This window comes from Balaenoptera ricei, chromosome X, assembly GCF_028023285.1.
Source record: "Balaenoptera ricei isolate mBalRic1 chromosome X, mBalRic1.hap2, whole genome shotgun sequence".
Classification (NCBI taxonomy): domain Eukaryota; kingdom Metazoa; phylum Chordata; class Mammalia; order Artiodactyla; family Balaenopteridae; genus Balaenoptera; species Balaenoptera ricei.
Genome location: NC_082660.1, coordinates 58,764,230 through 58,779,578, shown reverse-complemented (window position 1 = coordinate 58,779,578; position 15,349 = coordinate 58,764,230).

The following is a 15,349-nucleotide window of genomic DNA, read 5'->3' as shown; positions in this document are numbered from 1 at the left end:
TCATATTTTTTATTTCAAAAAATTAAAAAAAATTTTTCTTAATAAATTTTTTCTTAATAATTTTTTTCTTATTTTTTATTATAAAAAATTAATAAATCTATCTTTAAAAATTAAAAAAAATTTTCTGAATACATTTACACTTAATAATTTTTTTCTTATTTTTTATTATAATAGCTTTATTTTATTTTATTTTATCCTCTTTCTTTCTTTCTTTATATTTTTTTCTCCCTTATACTCTGAGCTGTGTGGATGAAAGCCTCTTGGTGCTCCAGCCAGACATCAGGGCTGTGCCTCTGAGGTGGGAGAGCCAACTTCAGGACACTGTTCCACAAGAGACCTCCCAGCTCCATGTAATACCAAACGGTGAAAATCTCTCAGAGATCTCCATCTCAACATCACGACCCAGTTTCACTCAACGACCAGCAAGCTACAGTGCTGGACACCCTATGCTAAACAACTAGCAAGACAGGAACACAGCCCTATCCATTAGCAGAGAGGCTGCCTAAAATCATAATAAGGCCACAGAAACCCCAAAACACACCACCAGATGTGGACGTGCCCACCAGAAAGAAAAGATCCAGACTCATCCACCAGAACACAGACACTAGTACCCTCCACCAGGAAGCCTACACAAGCCACTGAACCAAACTTAGCCCCTGGGGACAGACACCAAAAACATCGTGAACTATGAACCTGCAGCCTGTGAAAAGGAGACCCCAAACACAGTAATATAAGCAAAATGAGAAGACAGAAAAACACACAGCAGGTGAAGGAGCAGGGTCAAAACACACCAGACCTAACAAATAAAGAGGAAATAAGCAGTCTACCTGAAAAAGAATTCAGAATAATGATAGTAAAGATGATCCAAAATCTTGGAAGTAGAATAGACAAAATGCAAGAAGCATTTAACAAGGATGTAGAAGAACTAAAGAGGAATGAAGCAACGATGAAAAACACAATAAATGAAATTAAAAACACTCTAGACGGGATCAATAGCAGAATAACTGAGGCAGAAGAACGGATAAGTGACCTGGAAGATAAAATAGTGGAAATAACTACTGCAGAGCAGAATAAAGAAAAAAGAATGAAAAGAACTGAGGACAGTCTCAGAGACCTCTGGGACAACATTAAACGCACCAACATTCGAATGATAGTGGTCCCAGAAGAAAAAGAGAAAAAGAAAGGGACTGAGAAAATATTTGAAGAGATTATAGCTGAAAACTTCCCTAATATGGGAAAGGAAATAGTTAATCAAGTCCTGGAAGCACAGAGAGTCCCATACAAGATAAATCCAAGGAGAAACACGCCAAGACACATATTAATCAAACTATCAAACATTAAATATAAAGAAAACATATTAAAAGCAGCAAGGGAAAAACAACAAATAACACACAAGGGAATCCCCATAAGGTTAACAGCTGACCTTTCAGCAGAAACTCTGCAAGCCAGAAGGGAGTGGCAGGATATACTTAAAGTGATGAAGGAGAAAAACCTACAACCAAGGTCACTCTACCCAGCAAGTATCTCATTCAGATTTGATGGAGAAATTAAAACCTTTACAGACAAGCAAAAGCTGAGAGAGTTCAGCACCACCAAACCAGCTTTACAACAAATGCTAAAGGAACTTCTCTAGGCAAGAAACACAAGAGAAGGAAAACACATACAACAACAAACCCAAAACATTTAAGAAAATGGTAATAGGAACATACATATCAATAATTACCTTACATGTAAATGGATTAAATGCTCCCACAAAAAGACACAGACTGGCTGAATGGATACAAAAACAAGACCCATATATATGCTGTCTACAAGAGACCCACTTCAGACCTAGAGACACATACAGACTGAAAGTGAGGGGATGGAAAAAGATATTCCATGCAAATGGAAATCAAAAGAAAGCTGGAGTAGCAATTTTCATATCAGACAAAATAGACTTTAAAATAAAGACTATTACAAGAGACAAAGAAGGACACTATATAATGACCAAGGGATCGATCCAAGAGGAAGATATCACAATTGTAAATATTTATGCCTCCAACATAGGAGCACTTCAATGCATAAGGCAAATACTAAAAGCCATAAAAGGGGAAATCAACAGTAACACAATTATAGTAGGGGACTTTAACACCCCACTTTCACCAATGGACAGAGCATCCAAAATGAAAATAAATAAGGAAACACAAGCTTTAAATGATACATTAAACAAGATGGACTTAATGGATATTTACAGGACATTCCACCCAAAAACAACAGAATACACATTTTTCTCAAGTGCTCATGGAACATTCTCCAGGATAGATCATATCTTGGGTCACAAATCAAGCCTTGGTAAATTTAAAAAAATTGAAATCGTATCAAGTATCTTTTCCGACCACAACGCTATGAGACTAGATATCAATTACAGGAAAAGATCTGTAAAAAATACAAACACATGGAGGCTACACAATACAATACTTAATAACGAAGTGATCACTGAAGAAATCAAAGGGGAAATCAAAAAATACCTAGAAACAAATGACAATGGAGACACGACGACCCAAAACCTATGGGAAGCAGCAAAAGCAGTGCTAAGAGGGAAGTTTATAGCAATACAAGCCTACATCAAGAAACAGGAAACATCTCGAATAAACAACCTAACCTTGCACCGAAAGCAATTAGAAAAAGAAGAGCAAAAAACCCCCAAAGCTAGCAGAAGGAAAGAAATCAAAAAGATCAGATCAGAAATAAATGAAAAAGAAATGAAGGAAACAATAGCAAAAATCAATGAAACTAAAAGCTGGTTCTTCGAGAAGATAAACAAAATTGACAAACCATTAGCCAGACTTATCAAGAGAAAAAGGGAGAAGACTCAAATCAATAGAATTAGAAATGAAAAAGGAGAAGTAACTACTGACACTGCAGAAATACAAACGATCATGAGAGATTACTACAAGCAACCCTATGCCAATAAAATGGACAACCTGGAAGAAATGGACAGATTCTTAGAAATGCACAACCTGCCGAGACTGAACCAGGAAGAAATAGAAAATATGAACAGACCAATCACAAGCACTGAAATTGAAACTGTGATTAAAAATCTTCCAACAAACAAAAGCCCAGGACCAGATGGCTCCACTGGTGAATTCTATCAAACATTTAGAGAAGAGCTAACACCTATCCTTCTCAAACTCTTCCAAAATATTGAAGAGGGAGGAACACTCCCCAGCTCATTCTACGGGGCCACCATCACCCTGATACCAAAACCAGACAAATATGTCTCAAAGAAAGAAAACTACAGGCCAATATCACTGATGAACATAGATGCAAAAATCCTCAACAAAATACTAGCAAACAGAATCCAACAGCACATTAAAAGGATTATACACCATGATCAAGTGGGGTTTATTCCAGGAATGCAAGGATTCTTCAATATACGCAAATCAATCAACGTGATACATCATATTAACAAACTGAAGGAGAAAAACCATATGATCATCTCAATAGATGCAGAGAAAGCTTTCGACAAAATACAACACCCATTTATGATAAAAGCCCTGCAGAAAGTAGGCATAGAGGGAACTTTCCTCAACATAATAAAGGCCATATATGACAAACCCACAGCCAACGTTGTGCTCAATGGTGAAAAACTGAAACCATTTCCACTAAGATCAGGAACAAGACAAGGTTGCCCACTCTCACCACTATTATTCAACATAATATTGGAAGTGTTAGCCACAGCTATCAGAGAAGAAAAAGAAATAAAAGGAATCCAAATCGGAAAAGAAGAAGTAAAGCTGTCACTGTTTGCAGATGACATGATACTATACATAGAGAATCCTAAAACTGCCACTAGAAAACTACTAGAGGTAATCAATGAATTTGGTAAAGTAGCAGGATACAAAATTAATGCACAGAAATCTCTTGCATTCCTATATACTAATGATGAAAAATCTGAAAGTGAAATTAAGAAAACACTCCCGTTTACCATTGCAACAAAAAGAATAAAATATCTAGGAATAAACCTACCTAAGGAGACAAAAGACCTGTATGCAGAAAATTATAGGACACTGATGAAAGAAATTAAAGATGATACAAATAGATGGAGAGATATACCATGTTCTTGGATTGGAAGAATCAACATTGTGAAAATGACTCTACTACCCAAAGCAATCTACAGATTCAATGCAATCCCTATCAAACTACCAGTGGCATTTTTCACAGAACTAGAACAAAAAATTTCACAATTTCTATGGAGACACAAAAGACCCCGAATAGCCAAAGCAATCTTGAGAACGAGAAATGGAGCTGGAGGAATCAGACTCCCTGACTTCAGACTATATTACAAAGCTACAGTAATCAAGACAGTTTGGTACTGGCACAAAAACAGAAATATAGATCAATGGAACAAGATAGAAAGCCCAGAGATAAACCCAGGCACATATGGTCACCTTATCTTTGATAAAGGAGGCAGGCATATACAGTGGAGAAAAGACAGTCTCTTCAATAAGTGGTGCTGGGAAAATTGCACAGGTACATGTAAAAGTATGAAACTAGAACACTCCCTGACACCATACACAAAAATAAACTCAAAATGGATTAAAGACCTAAATGTTAAGCCAGACACTATCAAACTCTTAGAGGAAAACATAGGCAGAACACTCTATGACATAAATCACAGCAAGATCCTTTTTGACCCAGCTCCTAGAGAAATGCAAATAAAAACACAAATAAACAAATGGGACCTAATGAAACTTAAAAGCTTTTGCACAGCAAAGGAAACCATAAACAAGACCAAAAGACAACCCTCAGAATGGGAGAAAATATTTGCAAATGAAGCAACTGACAAAGGATTAATCTCCAAGATTTACAAGCAGCTCATGCAGCTCAATAACAAAAAAACAAACAACCCAATCCAAAAATGGGCAGAAGACCTAAACAGACATTTCTCTAAAGAAGATATACAGATGGCCAACAGACACATGAAAGAATGCTCAACATCCTTAATCATTAGAGAAATGCAAATCAAAACTACAATGAGGTATCATCTCACACCGGTCAGAATGGCCATCATCAAAAAATCTAGAAACAATAAATGCTGGAGAGGGTGTGGAGAAAAGGGAACACTCCTGCGCTGTTGGTGGGAATGTAAATTGATACAGCCACTATGGAGAACAGTATGGAGGTTCCTTAAAAAACTAAAAATAGAACTACCATATGACCCAGCAATCCCACTACTGGACCTATACCCTGAGAAAACCATAATTCAAAGAGTCATGTACCAAAATGTTCATTGCAGCTCTATTTACAATAGCCAGGACATGGAAGCAACCAAAGTGTCCATCATCGGATGAATGGATAAGGAAGATGTGGCACATATATACAATGGAATATTACTCAGCCATAAAAAGAAATGAAATGGAGGTATTTGTAATGAGGTGGATGGAGTTAGAGTCTGTCATACAGAGTGAAGTAAGTCAGAAAGAGAAAAACAAATACAGTATGCTAACACATATATATGGAATCTAAGGGAAAAAAAAAGGTCATGAAGAACCTAGTGGCAAGACGGGAATAAAGACACAGACCTACTAGAGAATGGACTTGAGGATATGGGGAGGGGGAGGGGTAAGATGTGACAGGATGAGAGAGTGGCATGGACATATATACACTACCAAATGTAAAATAGATAGCTAGTGGGAAGCAGCCGCATAGCACAGGGAAATCAGCTCGGTGCTTTGTGACCACCTAGAGGGGTGGGATAGGGAGGGTGGGAGGGAGGGAGATGCAAGAGGGAATAGATATGGGAACATATGTATATGTATAACTGATTCACTTTGTTTTAAAGCAGAAACTAACACACCATTGTAAAGCAATTATACTTCAATAAAAAAATAAATAAATTTAAAAAAAAAAGAAGTGTTCCGTCCTCTTCTATTTTTGGAAGAGTTTCATAAGTATTAGTATTAATTCTCTTTTAAATATTGGGTTGAATTCACTAGTGAATCCATCTTTTCCTGCACTTTTGCTTATTGGGAGGTTTGTGATTACTGATTCAATATGCTTAATAGTAACCAGTTTGTTCAGATGTTCTATTTCTTCATGATTCAGTCTTGGTAGTTGTATGCTTCTAGGAATATATCTATTTCTTCCAGGTTGTCAAATTTGTTGGCATGTATTTGTTCACAATACACTCATTTCTTCTATGATTTTTTTTATGTTTCCTTACTTCTACTATTTTTTAACTGAAGAAAGTTTGTTCACAATATTTTGTTAGATTCAGGCATACAGGACGATTTGTTTTGAGGTATTTTTGCAAATTATATTCTGTAATTACAAAATATTGGGTATAATTCCTCGTGCTGTGCAGTAAATCATTCTTGCTTATTTATTTTATGTATAGTAGTTTGTATCTGTTAATTTCATACTCCTAATTTGTCCCTCCCCACCCGCCTCCCATTTGGTAACCATAAGTTTATTTCTATGTCTGTGAGTCTGTTTCTGTTTTGCATATAGATACATTTGTATTATTTTTTAGATTCCACACATAAGTGATATCATATAGTATTTGCCTTTCTCTGTCTGACTTATTTCACTAAGCATAATCTTCTCTAGTTCTGTCGATAATGTTACAAATTGCAATATTTTATTCTTTTTTATGACAGTCATATTTCATTATATTTATCTGCATGTATCTTCTCAAATGAGAGTTTTCTTTTTTTCTGGATATATACCAAGGAGTAGGATTGCTGGATCATATGGAAGTTTTATTTTTAGATATGCTTTTTAACATCTTTATTGGAGTACAATTGCTTTACAATGTTGTGTTATTTACTGCTGTATAACAAAGTGAATCAGCTATACGTATACATATATGCCCATAGCTCCACCCTCTTGCATCTCCCTCTCACCCTCCCTATCCCACCCCTCTAGGTGGACACAAAGCACCAAGCTGATGTCCCTGTGTTATGTGGCTGCTTCTCACTATCTATTTTACATTTGGTAGTGTATATATGTCCATGCCACTCTCTAACTTCGTCCCAGCTTACCCTTCCCCCTCCCCGTGTCCTCAAGTCCATCCTCTATGTCTGCGTATTTATTCCTGTCCTGCCCTTAGGTTCTTCAGAACCTTTTTTTTTTTAAGATTCCTTATATGTGTGTTAGCATATGGTATTTGTTTTTCTCTTTCTGACTTACTTCACTCTGTATGACAGACTCTAGGTCTATCCACCTCACTACAAATAACTCAATTTTGTTTCTTTTTATGGTTGAGTAATATTCCATTGTATATATGTGTCACATCTTCTTTATCCATTCATCTGTCGATGGACACTTAGGTTGCTTCCATGTCCTGGCTTTTGTAAATAAAGCTCTTACAGTGTTTTTAGCTGTAATACCTGTTATTATATAAGAGTGCTGTTAATGTGATGATAAAGTGTGAGTAGAATGGAAGCATTCATTAGTCTTATGATTAGGTCTCAATCTTTTTGTGTGCCTGAGTTGAGTATTTCCTATCTCCCAGGTCAGTTCAGCTCTGGTAAAACCCCAGTCAGTTAGGCTCTGATAAAACCTTTCCTTGAGGGCAGGCCTTGTTAAAGAGAATAGAGAGGTCTGGATATATTTCAAAATGGCTACTTTTCCTCTCCCCTTGTTAGAAGGACAGGAGAATTTTTCTCCAGTCTTCACAGTGAAAACCTGGTAGTGTTCTTGCAGGTAAAATGCATGAAAGTGTGGAGAACCCCCTAAGGCTGAGCCCACTGTGGATATTTAGCCCTTGATCTAGTCCACACTGAGCATCTAGCAATCTGTCGATTACAGTTTTAAAGTATTCTTACTGATACTGGCTTCAGTTGCAGGCTTCTACTCTTAGTCAGCTATGAGTCTCTATATCCACCGGTCTGTCTCTCCATCTTACGAACAGCAGTTTGCCTTGTGACCTCAATTCTCTGATGGATCTAAGAAGTGATTTTAAGTTTGCTCAGCTTTTTTCTTATTGTGAGTATGGGAGTGATGGCTTTCAAGTGCTTGAAACGTGAAGCCAGAAATTGGAAGTATATATATTTATTTTTTAATTTTCAAAACACATCTAGAAAAACATGAATCTTTCTGAAGTTTCAGCTTACCTGAAAATATGTACAGGCTGTGTGACTTTGTGCAATTAATTTAATCCATCTCTTCATCTATAAAATAAGCATAATAATAACTACCTTGCTGGATTGTTATAAGCCCTAAATGAGATATGTAAAGCATCTAGCACAGTGCATGGCTCATATATATTCAATAAATGTTAGCTTAATTATGGTGTCATTTATCTTCATCAGAACCCTAGGCTTGAATAGAGACAAAGTGTACAAGGTATTCCCTAATTTAGAAGATGAAGAATCAGAAGAAAATGGCCCACTTGCCTTATTGTCAGTTTGTGATTAAGTCAGGACCAGACTCAGGCTAGGACTGCTGCTGGCTTCCATGGGCCTGATGCTATTACAAGACCCCTTTTCTTAATATCAGATAGCAAACAGCCTGGCCACATAGATCAAAACCTGTCAGATCTCAAATTTACTACTATAAAAGCAGTCCCAGGGACTGTACAGCTGTCTGTCCCACTCTGATGTATTTGTAGGGTTTGCCTGCAGAAAGCATGATGGTTACAAATAGAGGGTATTAAAATGATAGAGAAATGTAGCATGTTATCACAGAAACAGACATGTGACAGTGGTAGTGTAGGTATGATAAAAGGTTCTGAAGCATACAGAGAAAATAAATCAATATATCTAAAAAGGTATAGAACTCAGCAGAGGTTACTGCTTTTGCTCTGGTCAAGATGCTCATATCTAATATGGGATAGTTCTAGCTCCCTGGTATTTTCTCTCTAGAAGACGGAAAACCACAATGGCCTCAAGCAAAATAAATGAGACTGGCAGATATAGAACCAGGGCTTAGAGGACCATGTTGAAACTCATAAAAATTATTTACTGGCCATGGTGGTTTTCCCTCTTCTAGAGAGAAAATCCCGGGGAGATAAACTCCTATACTGCTGAGATGATGTACTCACTAGCACCTGGGGGAAGTGTGATACAATCTAAGGATAATCTTGTCCATATTTTTTCATCCTCATTTTCTTCTGAAGGATATGCCAAATGACCACTGAATAGATAGAAGCTCTCTGGGAGCCCTTCTGTGACACAAGAAGAAGTGGAAAATAGGGCTTTTAGCCCCTGTTATTCTCAGCACTCTTCATGGCATGGCAATTTTGGAAAATAAAGATAAAAATTTTAGTTAGCTCCTTGCCTCCCACTGTATACCAAATCTATACCAGATTAATTAAAGATTTAAATATGAAAAATGAAATCATGAAAGAACTAGAAAAAAATATAGTTACCTATATAATGCTGGTGTATCCACATTTAAAATGATAATGTAGAAATGTAGTTATTGACATAGAAGAAAGTTATCAAACAACATTTTTATTTGATCCCATTTTGTAAAAATACATATTTATATGCATAGGAAATTTCTAGATATGCAGAAAATGTTAATACTGATTATTCGTGAGAAGTTTATTTAAGCTATTTTTTTCCTTTTTGCTCCCCTTTTCTGTGTATGTAGGTGTGCAGGCATTTAAGTACGTATGAGTAGGTATTTCTGGTATAAAAATAATAAAAGTTAACCAAAAAATATTTTAACATCTTTATTGGAGTATAATTGCTTTACACTGGTGTGTTAGTTTCTGCTGTATAACAAAGTGAGTCGTCTATATGTACACATATACCCCCAAATACCCACCTTGTGTCTCCCTCCCACCCTCTGTATTCCACCCCTATAGGTGGTCACAAAGCACTGAGCTGATCTCCCTGTGCTATGCGGCTGCTTCCCACTAGCTATCTATTTTACATTTGATATTGTATATGTTAGTCCACGCCACTATCTCACTTCGTCCCAGCTTACAGTTACCCCTCCCCGCATCCTCAAGTCCATTCTCTACGTCTGCATCTTTATTCCTGTCTTGTCCCTAGGTTCTTCAGAACCTTTTTTTTTTTAAGATTCCATATACACGTGTTAGCATACAGTATTTGTTTTCCTCTTTCTGACTTACTTAACTCTGTATGACAATCTCTATTCAATCCACCTCACTACAAATAACTCAATTTCATTTCCTTTCAGGGCTGAGTAATATTCGATTGTATAAATGTGCCACATCTTCTTTATCCATTGATCAGTCGATGGACAATTAGGTTGCTTCCATGTCCTGGCTATTGTTAATAGAGCTGCAATGAACACTAGGGTACATGACTTTTTTTGAATTATGGTTTTCTCAGGGTATATGCCCAGTAGTGGGATTGGTGGGTCGTATGGTAGTCCTATTTTTAGTTTCTTAAGGAACCTCCATACTGTTCTCCATAGTGGCTGTACCAATTTACATTCCTACCAACAGTGCAAGAGGGTTCCCTTTCCTCCACACCCTCTCCAGCATTTATTGTTTGTAGATTTTTGGATGATGGCCATTCTGACTGGTGTGAGGTGATACCTCATTGCAGTTTTGATTTGCATTTCTCTACTGATTAGTGATGTTGAGCATTCTTTCATGTGTTTATTGGCAATCTGTATATCTTCTTTGGAGAAATGTCTGTTTAGGTCTTCTGCCCATTTTTGGATTGGGTTGTTTGTTTTTTTTTTGATATTGAGCTGCATGAGCTGCTTGCATATTTTGGAGATTAATCCTTTGTCAGTTGCTTTGTTTGCAAATATTTTCTCCCACTCTGAAGATTGTCTTTTCATCTTGTTTATGGTTTCCTTTGTTGTGCAAAGCTTTGAAGTTTCATTAGGTCCCATTTGTTTATTTTTGTTTTTATTTCCATTACTCTAGGAGGTGGGTCAAAAAAGATCTTGCTCTGATTTATGTCAAAGAGTGTTCTTCCTATGTTTTCCTCTAAGAGTTTTATAGTGTCCAGTCTTACATTTAGGGGTACAATCCGTTTTGACTTTATTTTTGTGTATGTTGTTAGGGAGTGTTCTAATTTCATTCTTTTCCATGTAGCTGTCCAATTTTCCCAGCACCACTTATTGAAGAGAGTGTCTTTTCTCCATTGTATATACTTGCCTTCTTTGTCACAGATTAGTTGACAATAGGTGCGTGGGTTCATCTCTGGGCTTTCTATCCTGTTCCATTGATCTATATTTCTGTTTTTGTGCCAGTACCAAACTGTCTTGATTACTGTAGCTTTGTAATATAGTCTGAAGTCAGGGAGCCTGATTCCTCCAGCTCCATTTCTCGTTCTCAAGATTGCTTTGGCTATTCGGGGTCTTTTGTGTCTCCATACAAATTGTGAAATTTTTTGTTCTAGTTCTGTGAAAAATGCCACTGGTAGTTTGATAGGGATTGCATTGAATCTGTAGATTGCTTTGGGTAGTAGAGTCATTTTCACAATGTTGATTCTTCCAATCCAAGAACATGGTATATCTCTCCAGCTGGTTGTATCATCTTTGATTTCTTTCCTCAGTGTCTTATAGTTTCCTGAGTACAGATCTTTTGTCTCCTTAAGTAGGTTTATTCCTAGGTATTTCATTCTATTTGATACGATGGTGAATGGGATTGTTTCCTTAATTTCTCTTTCTGGTCTTTTGTTGTGAGTGTATAGGAATGCAGGAGATTTCTGAGCATTAATTTTGTGTCCTGAAACTTTACCAAATTCATTTATTAGCTCCAGTAGTTTTCTGGTGGCATCTTTAGAATAATCTATATATAGTATCATGTCATCTGCAAACTGTGACAGTTTTACTTCTTCTTTTCAAATTTATATCCGTTTTATTTCTTTTACTTCGCTGATTGCCATGGCTAGGACTTCCAAAACCATGGTGAATAATAATGGTGACAGTGGACATCCTTGTCTTGTTCCTGATCTTAGAGGAAATGCTTTCAGTTTTTCACCATTGAGAATGATGTTTGCTGTGGGTTTGTCGCATATGACCTTTATTATGTTGAGGTAGGTTCCCTCTATGCCCACTTTCTGGAGAGTTTTTATCATAAATGGGCGTTGAATTTTATCAAAAGCTTTTTCTGCATCTATTTAGGTGATCATATGGTTTTTATTCCTTAATTTGTTAATATGGTGTATCACATTGAATGATTTGCATATATTTAAAATCCTTGCATCCCTGGGATAAATCCCACTTGATTATGGTGTATGATCCTTTTAATGTGTTGTTGGATTCTGTCTGCTAGTATTTTGTTGAAGATTTTTGCATCTATATTCATCAGTGATATTGGTCTGTAATTTTCTTTTATTGTACTATCTTTGTCTGGTTTTGGTTTCAGTGTGATTGTGGCTTTATAGAATGAGTTTTGGAGTGTTCCTTCCTCTGCAATTTTTTGGAAGAGTTTGAGAAGGATGGGTTTTAGCTCTTCTCTAAGTGTCTGATAAATTTTACCTGTGAAGCCATCTGGTCCTGGACTTTTGTTTGTTGGAAGATTTTTAATCACAGTTTCAATTTCATTACTTGTGATTGGTCTGTTCATATTTTCTTTTCTTCCTGGTTCAGTCTTGGAAGGTTATACCTTTCTAAAAATGTGTCTATTTCTTCTAGATTGTCCATTTTATTGGCATAGAGTTGCTTGTAGTAGTCTCTTATGATCCTTTGTATTTCTGTGGTGTCCGCTGTAACTTCTCCTTTTTCATTTCTAATTTTATTGATTTGAGTCCTCTCCCTCTTTTTCTTGATAATCTGGATAAAGGTTTATCAATTTTGTTTATCTTCTGAAAGAACCAGATTTTAGTTTTATTGATCTTTGTTACTGTTTTCTTTGTTTCTATTTCATTTATTATTGCTCTAACCTTTATGATTTCTTTCCTTCCAGTAACTTTGGGGTTTGTTTGTTTTTCTTTCTCTAGTTCTTTTAGGTGTAAGTTTAGAATTTTTGTTTGAAATTTTTCTTTGTTCTTGAGATAGGATTGTATTGCTATAAACTTCCCTCTTAGAACTGCTTTTGCTGCATCACATAGGTTTTGGATCATCGGGTTTTTTGTTGTCATTTTTCTCTAGGTATTTTTTTTTTTTCCTCTTTGATTTCTTCAGTGATCTATTGGTTATTTAGTAACTTATTGTTTAGCCTCCATGTGTTTGTATTTTTTACGGGTTTTTTTCACTGTAATTGATTTCTAATCTAATAGCATATTTGTTGGAAAATAAGCTTAATATGATTTCAATTTTCTTAAATTTACTGAGGCTTGATTTGTGACCCAAGATGTGATCTATCTTGAAGAATGTTGCGTGTGCACTTGGAAAGAAAGTGTAATCTGCTGTTTTCAGATGGAATATCCTATAAATATCAATTAAATCTATCTGGTCTTTTGTGTCATTTAAAGCTTGTGTTTCCTTATTAATTTTCTGTCTGGATGATCTGTCATTGGTGTAAATGAGGTGTTAAAGTCCCCCACTATTATTGTGTTACTGGTGATTTCCTCTTTTACAGCTTTTAGCATTTGCCTTATGTATGGAGGTGCTCCTATGTTGGGTGTATCTATATTTATAATTGTTATATCTCATTCTTGGATTGATCCCTTCATCATTATGCAGTGTTTTTCCTTGCCTCATGTAACATTCTTTATTTTAAAGTCTATGTTATCTGATATGAGTATTGCTAATTCTGCTTTCTTTTGATTTCCATTTGCATGGAATATCTTTTTCCATCCCCTCACTTTCAGTCTGTATGTGTCCCTAGGTCTGAAGTGGGTCTCTTGTAGACAGCATATATACGGGCCTTGTTTTTGTACCCATTCAGCCAGTCTGTGTGTTTGGGTGGGAGCATTTAATCCATTTATATTTAAGGTAGTTATAGATATGTAAGTTCCTATTACCATTTTCTAAATTGTTTTGGGTTTGTTTTTGTAGGTTCTTTCCTTCTCTTGTGTTTCCCGCTTAGAGAAGTTCCTTTAGCATTTGTTGTAGAGCTGGTTTGGTGGTGCTGAATTCTCTTAGCTTTTGTTTGTCTGTAAAGCTTTTGATTTCTCCATCGAATCTGAATGTGATCCTTGCCAGGTAGAGTAATCTTAGTTGTAGGTTATCCCCTTTCATCACTTTAAATATGTCATGCCACTCCCTTCTGGCTTGTACAGTTTCTGCTTAGAAATCAGCTGTGAACCTTCAGGTGTTCCCTTGTATGTTATTTGCCATTTTTCCTTTGTTGCTTTTAATAATTTTTCTTTGTCTTTAATTTTTGTCACTTTGATTACTATGTGTTTTGGTGTGTTTCTCCTTTGGTTTATCCTGCCTGGACTTTCTGTGCTTCCTGGACTTGGGTAGCTATTTCCTTTCACATGTTAGGGAAATTTTGAACTATAATCTCTTCAAATATTTTCTTGGGTCCTTTCTCTCTCTCTTTTCCTCTGGGACCCCTATAATGCAAATGTTGGTGTGTCTAATATTGTCCCAGAAGTCTCTTAGGCTGTCTTCATTTCTTTTCATTCTTTTTGTTTATTCTGTTCCATGACAGTGAATTCCACCATTCTGTCTTCCAGGTCACATAATCAGTTCTTCTGCCTCAGTTATTCTGCTGTTGGTTCTTTCTAGTGTATTTTTAATTTCCATTATTGTATTGTTCCTCCCTGTTTGTTCTTTAATTCTTCTTGGTCTTTGTTAAACATTTCTTGCATCTTCTCAATCTTTGCCTCCATTCTTTTGTGAGGTCCTGGATCATCTTCACTATCAATATTCTGAATTCTTTTTCTGGAAGGTTGCCTCTCTCCACTTCGTTTAGTTATTTTTCTTGGGTTTTATCTTTTCCCTTCATCTGCTACATAGTCCTCTGCCTTTTCATTTTGTCTGTCTTTCTGTGAATGTGGCTTTTGTTCCACAGGCTGCAGGGTTGTAGATCCTCTTGCTTCTGCTTTCCGCCCTAAGGTGGATGAAGCTATCTAAATGGCTTGTGCAAGCTTCCTGATGGGAGGGACTGGTGGTGGGTAGAGCTGGGTGTTGCTCTGGTGGATGGAGCTCAGTAAAACTGTAATCCTCTTGTTTGCTGATGGGTGGGGCTGAGTTCCCTCTCTGCTGGTTGTTTTGCCTGAGATGATCCAGCACTGTCGCCTACAGGCTCTTTGGAAGGGCTAATGTTTGACTCCAGGAACACTCATGTCAAGTAGTTCTTCCCAGAACTTCTTCTGCCAGTGTCTGTGTGCCCTTGATGAGCCACATCCCCCCCACCTCTGCAGGAGACCCTCCAACACTAGCAGGTAGGGCTGGTTCAGTCTCCTATGGGGTCACTGCTCCTTCCCCCTGGGTCCTGATGTGCACACTACTTTGTGTGTGCCCTCCAAAAGTGGAGTCTCTGTTTCCCCCAGTCCTGTTGAAGTCCTGCTGTCAAATTCTGCTAGCCTTCAAA